The sequence below is a fragment of the Pimephales promelas genome, chromosome 11, assembly GCF_988280905.1.
Source record: "Pimephales promelas chromosome 11, fPimPro1.hap1.1, whole genome shotgun sequence".
NCBI classification, from domain to species: domain Eukaryota; kingdom Metazoa; phylum Chordata; class Actinopteri; order Cypriniformes; family Leuciscidae; genus Pimephales; species Pimephales promelas.
Genome location: NC_142779.1, coordinates 27,929,382 through 27,939,804, shown reverse-complemented (window position 1 = coordinate 27,939,804; position 10,423 = coordinate 27,929,382).

The following is a 10,423-nucleotide window of genomic DNA, read 5'->3' as shown; positions in this document are numbered from 1 at the left end:
CAAAGGAGTTGAAGTAGGTGATGCACCTTTTGTCAACATTGCAATGCTAAACCAGAAATATTTGAAGTTATAATAACACCATAAGACACTTATTGCACTACCATTCACTCTGCCTTCCGGCCCTGACATGCTCCAAGTTCCATGGTCCAACACCTCATACCAGCAGAAAATTGCACCAGAATTCATGATACTGTCTCTCTAGAGATGGAAGTTTGGAGTACATTTAATAACGTCTCGGTTACGGATGTAACCCTCGTTCTCTGAGTAGGGAACGGAGACGTTACGTCAGAAGTGACGGAGAATGGGGGTTTCGCATAGAAAGCCAATCCTCTTCGAGTATTTAAAAACGAGCCAATGGCATGAAAATGCCTTGGGGCTGCGGAATTTGCATAGCGTATCTCCGCCCCACGCAGTGGGTATAAAAGGAGGAAGTGAATGCAACCGCAGTATGTCTTTGCTGAGGAGCCAAGGCTGAACTCCGGCGTCTACCCAGCGATACAGCAGAAGTGGCAGGGAGACGTAACGTCTCCGTTCCCTACTCAGGGAACGAGGGTTACATCCGTAACCGAGACGTTCCCTTTCGTAGTCACTTCGAGTTACGTCAGAAGTGACGGAAAATGGAGGTCAGTGCCATCACGCCATCTTCAAGCTGTCTTCCAGTGCCCTGCGAAAGTCTGGACCCCTGAACCCTTTTTTTTTTAACAGGGATCCCACTTTGACACGGGAATACCAAGGTACACTGGGAAACATATCCCGGGAGGGACATGCTACCAGATGCCTACCGAAGGAGGACTTACAAATACGCATATGGCCGCATAGGAACGCATATGGAGATCACTGGAGCACCAACCGCAGGTCGCTACAAGAATTTAACTCCAGGGGTGGCAGATGGCTTGCCAAGGGAAGACACATGCTCAGAGAGGCTTACAGTGGATAATACACATGAGACAGTTACAATAGGAAACCGTGCACATGGAGGCACCTAGCCAGCATCCATAGCAACAGCAGTGGTGAACGCATCGTCGGTGCTGGAGGACTCAAGGCTTCAACGGAAGACACTGAGGAAATATCGCACTTATCCAATCCGTGGAGTGGAATGGCGAGCAAGCGAAGACACCTAAGCGGGTCCAGTACTGGTGGAAGCGAGTACGTGAGAGGACACCGGCTCAATTCGCAGATTATAGAATCTCGCGAAGGTGTTTGGTGTCGCCCAGCCTGCAGCTCTGCAAATGTCTGTTAGCGAGGCGCCGTGCGCTAGAGCCCAAGAGGAGGCCACACTCCGAGTGGAATGGGCCGTCACACCAAGGGGGCACGGACGGCCTTGCTGCTGGTAAGACAAAGCAATGGCGTCCACTAACCAGTGAGACAGCCGTTGCTTTGAGAGAGCCCTTCCCTTCTGGCTCCCCCCATGACAGACAAAGAGCTGGTCTGAGGTCCTGAAACACCGTGTTCTGTCAACATAGGTGCGGAGAGCACGTACCGGACAGAGCAGTGCCAAGGCTGGGTCTGCCTCCTCCAGGGGCAGCGCTTGCAGGTTCACCACCTGGTCCCGGAAGGGAGTGGTGGGCATGTCCCCCACCCTCTTGATGGAGGCCAGTGCAACCAGGAGTGCCGTCTTCATGGGCAGAAACTTTAACTCTACCGATTGCAAAGGCTCAAAGGGAGGCCTCTGCAGAGCACTTAGAACTACTGAGAGGTCCCAAGAGGGTACGAGGGGAGGACGAGGCGGATGTAGCCTCCTCGCTCCCCTCAGGAACCTGATGACCAGGTCGTGCTTCCCTAAGGACTTACCTTTTACTGCTTCATGAGAGGCAGCAATGGCCGCGACGTAAACCTTAAGGGTGGAGGGCGACAGCCTGCGCTCCAACCCTTCTTGCAGGAAGGAAAGCTCCGCGAGAAAAGCACCAGCTGACGAAGAGGTTCCACTTCAACGCGTAAAGGTGTCTCGTGGACGACGCTCTAGCGGAAGTGATGGTTGCCGCCACCGCAGGTGGCAGTGAACTCAAACCTGCCTCGTCCCATCCAGGAGCCACACGTGCAGCCTCCAGAGATCGGGACGAGGGTGCCACAGAGTGCCCCGTCTCTGAGTGAGTAGGTCTTGTCTCAGAGGAATAGGCCAAGGAGGTGCTGTCGCGAGGAGCATGAGTTCGGAGAACCACGTCTTGGTGGGCCAATAGGGGGCTACCAGCAAGACCTGCTCCTCGTTAAACTTGATCTTGCACAACACCCGTGCAAGAAGGCTCACTGGGGGAAACGCATACTTGCGTGTGCGAGGCAATTGATGTGCATGAGGCGCTGGGGTCCTGTCCAGGAACCCGCGGCTGCATGCCCATTGCACATGGCACCCCAACCCGTGGTAGATGCATCCGTGGAGACAACGAGATGCCTGGAAACTCGCTGAAGAGGGACACCGGCCCGTAAAAAGCTGAGGTTCGACCACGGGAAGAAGTTTCGGCGGCACGCTGGAGTCACTGGAACTCGGAGCGAGCCGCGATGCCATGCCCACCTCGGGACTCGATCGCGAAGCCACAGCTGAAGCGGTCTCATATGAAGCAAACCGAGCGCCGTTGCCGCGGCTGCGGATGCCACGTGCCCCAGGATCCTCTGAAACAGTTTCAGTGGAACCGCACTCTTGCCCTCGAACTGTCGAAGACAAGTCAGCAGTGAGTGCACGCGCTCGCTCGTGAGCTGCGCGGACATGGTGACCGACTCTATCTCCATGCCGAGAAAAGAGATCCTCTGCACGGGGCAAAGTTTGCTCTTTTCCCGGTTGACCCGAAGGCCCAGACAGGCTAGGTGCCGGAGCACCAGGTCTCTGTGTTCGCAAACCTGTTCTCGAGAGTGTGCCAGTATCAGCCAGTCGTCGAGATAGTTCAGGATGCGAACCCCGTGTTCGCGAAGGGGAACAAGGGCTGCCTCAACGATCTTCGTGAAGACGCGAGGGGACAGAGCTAACCCGAATGGGAGAACCGCGTACTGATATGCCTGGCCCTCGAAAGCAAACCGAAGAAACGGTCTGTGTCGAGTCAAAATGGAGACATGAAAGTACGTGTCCTTCAGGTCGATCGCTGCAAACCAATCCTAAGGCCGAACGCATTCGAAAATGAGTTTGGCTGTGAGCATTTTGAACGGAAGTCGGTGGAGAGTACGGTTCAAAATGCGCAGATACAGGATCGGTCGTAAACCCACCGGTCTTCTTGGGAACAATGAAGTAGGGGCTGTAAAACCCGGACCTCATCTCGGCTGGAGGGACCGTCTCGATTGCACCCTTCGCCAGCAGGGTCGCAATCTCCGCTCTCATGACCGGGGCATTACCACCGACCATAGTGGAGCGAACTCCCCTGAAACGGGGAGAAGACCGTGCGAACTGAATCACATAGCCGAATCTGATCGTTCTGATGACCCAGCGAGACAGACCGGGAAGCTCTAGCCAAGCTTCCAGGAAGTGTACCAGCGGGGTCATACGAACCACAGACGTCCCCCTGGAGGGGCAGCGAGGCGGGTCGACCGGCATGCGCGCAGGAGTTACCCCACCCGGATGCACAGTCGAGGGCCGCTCCCCGACAGAAGAGACCAGGGAAGGACCAGCGTTCAGACCGAAGCGCCCGTGCTGTCAGATCAGTTGGACATGGCTGTGGTTACACGAGGTAAAAATGATATAAATACTGTTCGTTTTCTCACACAAACCACTCGTTTAGTTTCTTATGCGTACTTACATTTACGAGTCATTAAATCATGTTTAATTTGGACTTCTCTGTGCATGCTCTTTGACGTGAACCGAGGGAGGACACCATAAAACTCCATTATATAACTGACAGACAACAACGGTTTGACCGAAAAATAACAAAATTTAAAATACTGTGGAAACAAAGACACGTGCATCTTGGATGCCCTTGAGGTAAGATAAAACATATCAAAAATTAATTTTAAAGTGAACTATCCCTCTAAATTATATAGGAAAGCAATAAAGACTCACCTGACTCTGTGTGAAGAGGGCTGGTCACCTTTCAACTGTAATCTTCACAGCAGGCTCCTTCTCTACCAATTCCTTCCTACGCAGGGCAAATGTTGAATTCATGTTCCGGGATATCAGTGCAGCATTAAGACGACGTTTCTTCATGTCTTCCACCATCTCTTTTCTTTTGGACTCCATGCTGGCTTCATCTTCACCATCAGGGAAATTCGGTAGAAAATTGATTTCAAACCTCTTAGGTCTTTTGATGTTTTTCTGAGGCTGCAGTCCTCTTCTTTTCCCACCATTTATGGATACCTCCAAACATCCAGCTCGACGCAGTTTTGAGCGGTAATTACCCATTTTCCATCTAAGGCTATCATACCACCCATTCCACCCCTTGGATGAGCCAGGCTGGGTAAGACAGGGATGTTTTTGTATCAAAGCAGTAGCAACAGCCTCGAAATCTTCCTTATCTGGGTAAGCTTTGTAACTGTATATTGTCTCCGAGAGTTTTTCGAGAATCTCATGCTTAAGCTCTCCTGACAATTGTAGATATGTTTGATCTCGCATGTACTGTAGATTTCCCTGACGTATTGTACGATCTGTATTAAACGTCAACAGGAAAAGTAGGGATCTCGAAAGTTTCTGGCCATGCAGTACGTAGACAATGAAGTGGAGGATCAGAAGCCACAGACAGGACTTCAGTGTCAGCTGTGCTAGGGGTTGGTGTCGTCACAAGGGAGACAATCTTCAGTGTGGGCTTATCTGGCAAGTCAGTAATGTCGGTAAGATTCACGAGGGAATTGTTGAAGTCTGGATCCTCAAACTGAAGTGCGAACTTGTACTGAAGTCCCAGCTTTTCTTCAAGTTGTTCCAACAGTGAGTCAACGGTCTGTGGTTTCATAGGAAGTACAATTTTTCTGATGTCGTTGTCACAAACTATAACTCTGAGTACGGTTGTTGTCTCCATTCTTGTTCTTTCTACAAAAGGTAAAGAAATTAGTTAGTTTTCTTAAAATAAAGAGACTGCTTACCCCAATTTCATCATTCTAAACCCATCCTTTGGGAAAAATATGATTTGAAAAAGTTCCACTCATCCCTTTTTATATTTTAAGAAGTACACAGAGGCATTAATAATTTCATGTGACTTGTGCAATACAGTTCAAGCATTAAGGGGGCATACATGGGATTGTTGAGAAATTAACTTCAATATAATCAATTTATCTGTATATCCTGTGTGAAGGTTTGCTGGTTTGCTGCTTTGCACAGGAGAATTTGTTCAAGATTGATATACTTTTCTAAAAAAAAAACTATTTATAAAACTTGAACAAACTATACTGTGCAAAGGAGCACCCGTTCACACAGTATAGCATTAAATTGCGGCTCTCTCACGAGTGCATACAGGATGTTACAATTTAAAGAAAATAAATAACATTTCAGTTTGTTTCTCACCAAACCTATTGATCTACTATTTGAACCAATAGTATAATGAAATTACATATGCTTCTGTGTCCTCCTAAAGCTTGAGAAACTTTGCCCACTATTTTCTGACACAGTACTGACAAAAGCAGTCAGAAATCTTTTCAAAAATAATATTTTTTGTCTACAGAATAAGAATGAGAGTAAATAATGATTTTGAAGTCCCTTTAAAACATGAATTGTCATTCATTCAGCATGTGATATAATGTTTGAGCGTAACGTAGGTCCTGCCCCGAATTGTATAGGCTGGCAAAGGAAATGGGTCATTTAGATCTGAGGGTTTGGTAATTGACAGTGATAGCACATGACTGCACAGTTCAAAAGAACGTAGGTGCTCAATGTACCAACATGTCAGATCTTTACACACAAACAGAACATCACTTTTGATGACAAGAATTTTGAAAATCTGTTTGAAATCAGGTAGACCTGAACAAGTGCCAACAGATACAACCATATCTGGATTGTACTTGATTCCATCAATGCTCACAGATGATGCTGCGAGGACAGTGTTCTGAACTGCATATTTGTGTCTCAGGAATTCCTGAATGTTCTGAGGGAAAGTTGACATCAAAGTACCCATCACCTTATTTGTCTCAATTGGTGGCTTGAGAAAGGAGGGGGAGTCAATGTGGTAAGCCACCAGTCTTTGATGGCGAACAGCCAAAGTTTGTGTAACATTTTTAAAGTTCTTGGTGTCACGGATTACCTGCTTGAAGACTTTATGTTTTCCCTCAAATGTGCCTGGGATGATCTGAGGCTGATCAACTTTGTCTGAAAATTTGTAAGGAAACTGCTTGATAGTTTGATTCAGGGATTCCAGAGAGATTAATTTCCTTGAGACCAAATCATTAATGCACAAGGACATTTCAGTAGGGATGACACCCTCCATAAGGTCGTGCATTAGGTCAGGTGGAAAACCACCAACTGTGTGAAAATGTTCCAACCTTTCACTTAAAACACAGCTACCTTTTACACCATATTGCTTTACCAAACTCGCATCGTGTAACACTTCAGCTACATGCCTGTCATGCTCCTGCTTGGTTCTCAGTTCAAATGCTCCCGACCGGACTTCCTTCTCCTGGATTTCACTCTTCTTTGCCAAGCAGAACCGACATGGGTGCTCAACAGTGAAACTCTCAGTTAGTCCTGCAAAAGAATGAGCACCTAGATTATCAGATGACACAAAAAGCACACTTCCTTTCACACAGTCTCCTAACTGTTCAATGTATACACCATGCTTTTCAAGAGTTTCAAGGTCCTGAACAAGTGGGCGCAAGATGTCTGCATAACCATGTTGTTTTACTGCAGTAGCTCTGCATAAAATTCCTAGCTGAATTGACTGAAGTAATGAACGATCTTTTGAGGGAAGGTTGGCTAGAACCCAATAGAGAGCGAACATTTTGTGTTTTTTTCTCGAAGTACCAAGGGGATTGGCCAGCTCAAATTCATCAACATAAAGACCCAGGACAATCCTGAAGGTCTCGGTGTTGAAAAAGTCATTTTCTTGATAGTTGGTGCCATCTCTGTAAGTCTTTAATTCATTCACTGATTGATCATTGCAAAGGACCCTATTTAGAATGTCAGCCCTGTTTAGAATTTTCTGCAACATTTGCAGAATAGGCACATAAGACACTGACTGTGAATCAAGCTTGTATTCAATCGGCATGACAATTGGAAATTCCCTTTGAAAATATGATGCTCTTCTGCTTATTGTGGAAAGAGGCTCACCATCTTTGGTCATTGTCAAGATTGGGTTACTGTCTTTAACTGCATTCACTATTTTTCTCACTAATGAATCACAGTCACTCAGTCCATGTTGAAGGAGAATTTGCTGAATTGCACGATAGACAAGCGGCTCTGAAAAAAGTACAATTTGATTTATTTCTTGAATTATTTCCTGCGCAGCCGAATCAGAAACATGCAAAATTGCCTGCATTTTGAGAAATAGTGCAGCTAAATTGTGCTCCAATTGATGATGCAATAAATCTAGGTTTTCATTCTCTGTATCATTTTCCTCCAATTGCTCATCTACTGGATCAGGGTTCAAAGGTTCTTCGTGTTGCACATTATCTACATTGTGAGTAGCAACGTGTAAGAGAATCTCAGATTTCAATTGCCTTTGATCAAGTGCACCATGTTCTCTACATATATGGGAATTAAATGTAGAGTAGACATTGCTCTCAAAATTGCAATTGTTGTATGGACACTGCACAGTTTCATGATTTTTTAGATGCTGCCGTAAATGAGAAAAAAATATTGACTTTGTGCAGGGCTCCTCAAAACTGCACAGTGGGCAATGAAATATCAAAGGGATGTGATCACATGGACTGGATTGACTACCATGTGTCTGATGTGAATGGTTTTTTGTTAAGTGCACCCTTAGTGCATTAAATGATTTGAATGAACACAGACAATCTGTGTAGAGACATAGAATCGGAGTACTTCTAGAGTAACTTCCATGTTTTAATCTGTAGTTGTTTCAAAAGGGAAAGAGTGAGTTGGAAAGAGTGAGAAAGAAAGTTTCAACTTCCTATATGCACGTAAGACATAACCTGAAAGGACCACCAAGCATTAATTTGAACCTTCATTTCTTAGAGAGATTATTCAATTAACATTAAAGCACCAGTTCAGTTAGAGCCTGGAGTACTTGCGCTTTGTAGTGGCTGAGGGAATTCCCTTTGTCTGCGTCGCGTCGAAGTGGGGGTTTCCCGGCCGGGTCCGTTGCGTGGTTTGTTGTCTTTGAAGTGCAGGGATGGAAGTTTCGCCGCTGGTCACGTGTGATTAGCAAGCGAATGAGAGTCTTTTCCAATTCGAAGCGCGTGGCAAACTTAACTTTGAAACGAGACTTTTACGAAAAAGGAAAGAAAGGAAAGAAATGAAAGTAAGGCGAGTCGGATGGCTTGACTGAGCTGAATTGTAACCCTGATCTTGATGGATTATTCGTCTGCTGGTCGAATTTGGTCTAGTCGATGTAGAAGCATGCGGACATGTTCTTTGTTTCAGAGATAAGCACGAACAGAACACTCTCTTGCTGGTTTTAGAGAGAGGCACGATCTTAACAGTTACAGAACTGAACGAACTGAACTAAAATCTGACAAAAATCACAAAAATCTGAACATGAGGTCCTTTGTTCGGATCTTTAACTTAAACTCTAGTCCAACCTCCAAGAAACTTCAGGCCAATGGGTAATGGCATGATCTCAGGAGGTGGATCTACTTCTTGCTTTATCATAATTTATGCATGGTCTGTGAGCTGGTCTCCAGCACTTAGCAGAGAACAAGAGAACACAGTTTAAGATTATATATTATAATCATAAAACAAAGCATTTTAGACAGTTTTCAATCAAGCCATCTTTTGAATTACGAGAATACGGTTCGTTTAAGAGCAAACGAGGCATTCACACTTCTAATGGTTGTATAACAATTACAAGAGTTAATAGTTAACAACAATTACATGGTTATTATGTGATCTAAGCATAATAACACATGAAGTGTAGGAACAACAACAATTATGATTGGTTATAGGTCCAAGAATTGTTCTGTGGTGAGTTTATATGATTTTATGTGTGAGATCTCCGATCTCAACCGCAAGGTTACTGCGAGTTCAACTCGTAAGGGGGACGAGGAGATGTGTTCTGTGGAACATCTCTGTCAGGGGATCAAAGGGGTCTTGGTTGTGAGCCTCTCGTTCCACCATTTTGGAGCCGATTTGTCTTAGTAAACATTAACATATTGACACGGAAGAATCCTGTGGCATTCTGTTGCTATCTGCAGGACCATAAAAGTCTTCGGAGGGGTGGGGTGGGGGGGGGGGGGGTTTATTGTCCCCCCAAAGCAAACCCTCAATGCCGTTCTGTGACTCTGGAATGTGGGCTCCAGAACTTGGAGTGTTGAAGCCATGTGAATTAATCCCATGAGAGATTAATTTGATTAAGTTGTGTTTGATTCGCCTTGATTCCCTACATATCCCCCCTTCGATCGATGATGGGTTGAGAAGAAGACATCATTGAACGCTGGAGAAACAGAAGAAGAAGAAGCAAACACACACAGCAAACAACAAGGCAACTCCTCCATGACTGGTCACTTTACTGGTGCAGGGCATTAGGTTATCTAGGCCTAACGAGTTCACTCTCTCAATATAGTCAATTATGTGGAAAAAGTTTAGTTCAATTTTAGGACCGTTATTCTAGTTTGTGTTAAACGGCGATTGATCAACTTTGTGACTAAATTTGATTTGTTTGTTTTATCCACTTCTAAATTGTTCTAGGTTTAGACCAATTTACCTTCCAAATTTTGATTCGAATGATGCAGGGAGTTCTCTGGCTAACATTCGTTCTAAGGTGACTTGCAAACGTCAGGCGTGGTGCGTCAATCCTTATATTGTAACCTTGACCCTTATGGGGCAAAAGGGATTTTACCTAATAAGAGAAGAAGGGAAGGAAGAGGTAAAACAAAACAAAGCAGTTGAGTGACTCCAGTATGGGTACTGTGATGCAGTGACAGGTGTCAACATGTAATGAGAGGTGTTATACTTGTTGGGTGTACTGCTATATGTTTCCTGTGGTGGAAAGGTTAGCTAATACAATGAAAAACATGCTTGTTGAATGTTTTCATGGTAGATGTGTTTAACTTGTGTATGTCAGTACTGTGTAGTGTAGTGCATGTACTGTATGTATGCTGTATGTATGTCAGATCTGTCTCAGTCTGTTTTGCTCCCCCCTTTGCTTGATGGCTTAGCTTTGATGAGCTTGTCACATCTTTGCCTTGGAAAGGGATCTTCTGTGATCTGATGGGGGGTCAGTCCAGTAAGGCAGGAAGTTCTCTGGCAGACATTGGGAGGTGGTTTGGCACAGATGCGTGAAGCTGTAGTGCAAAACATGGTCTCCTTGTTGCATTCCACTTGTGATGCCTTCTGGTTGTGACAGACAGTCTGACTTCTGTGCTTACTGGTGTTGCGGCAGCACACAGATGGTTCTTGAGTTTGGAGCTT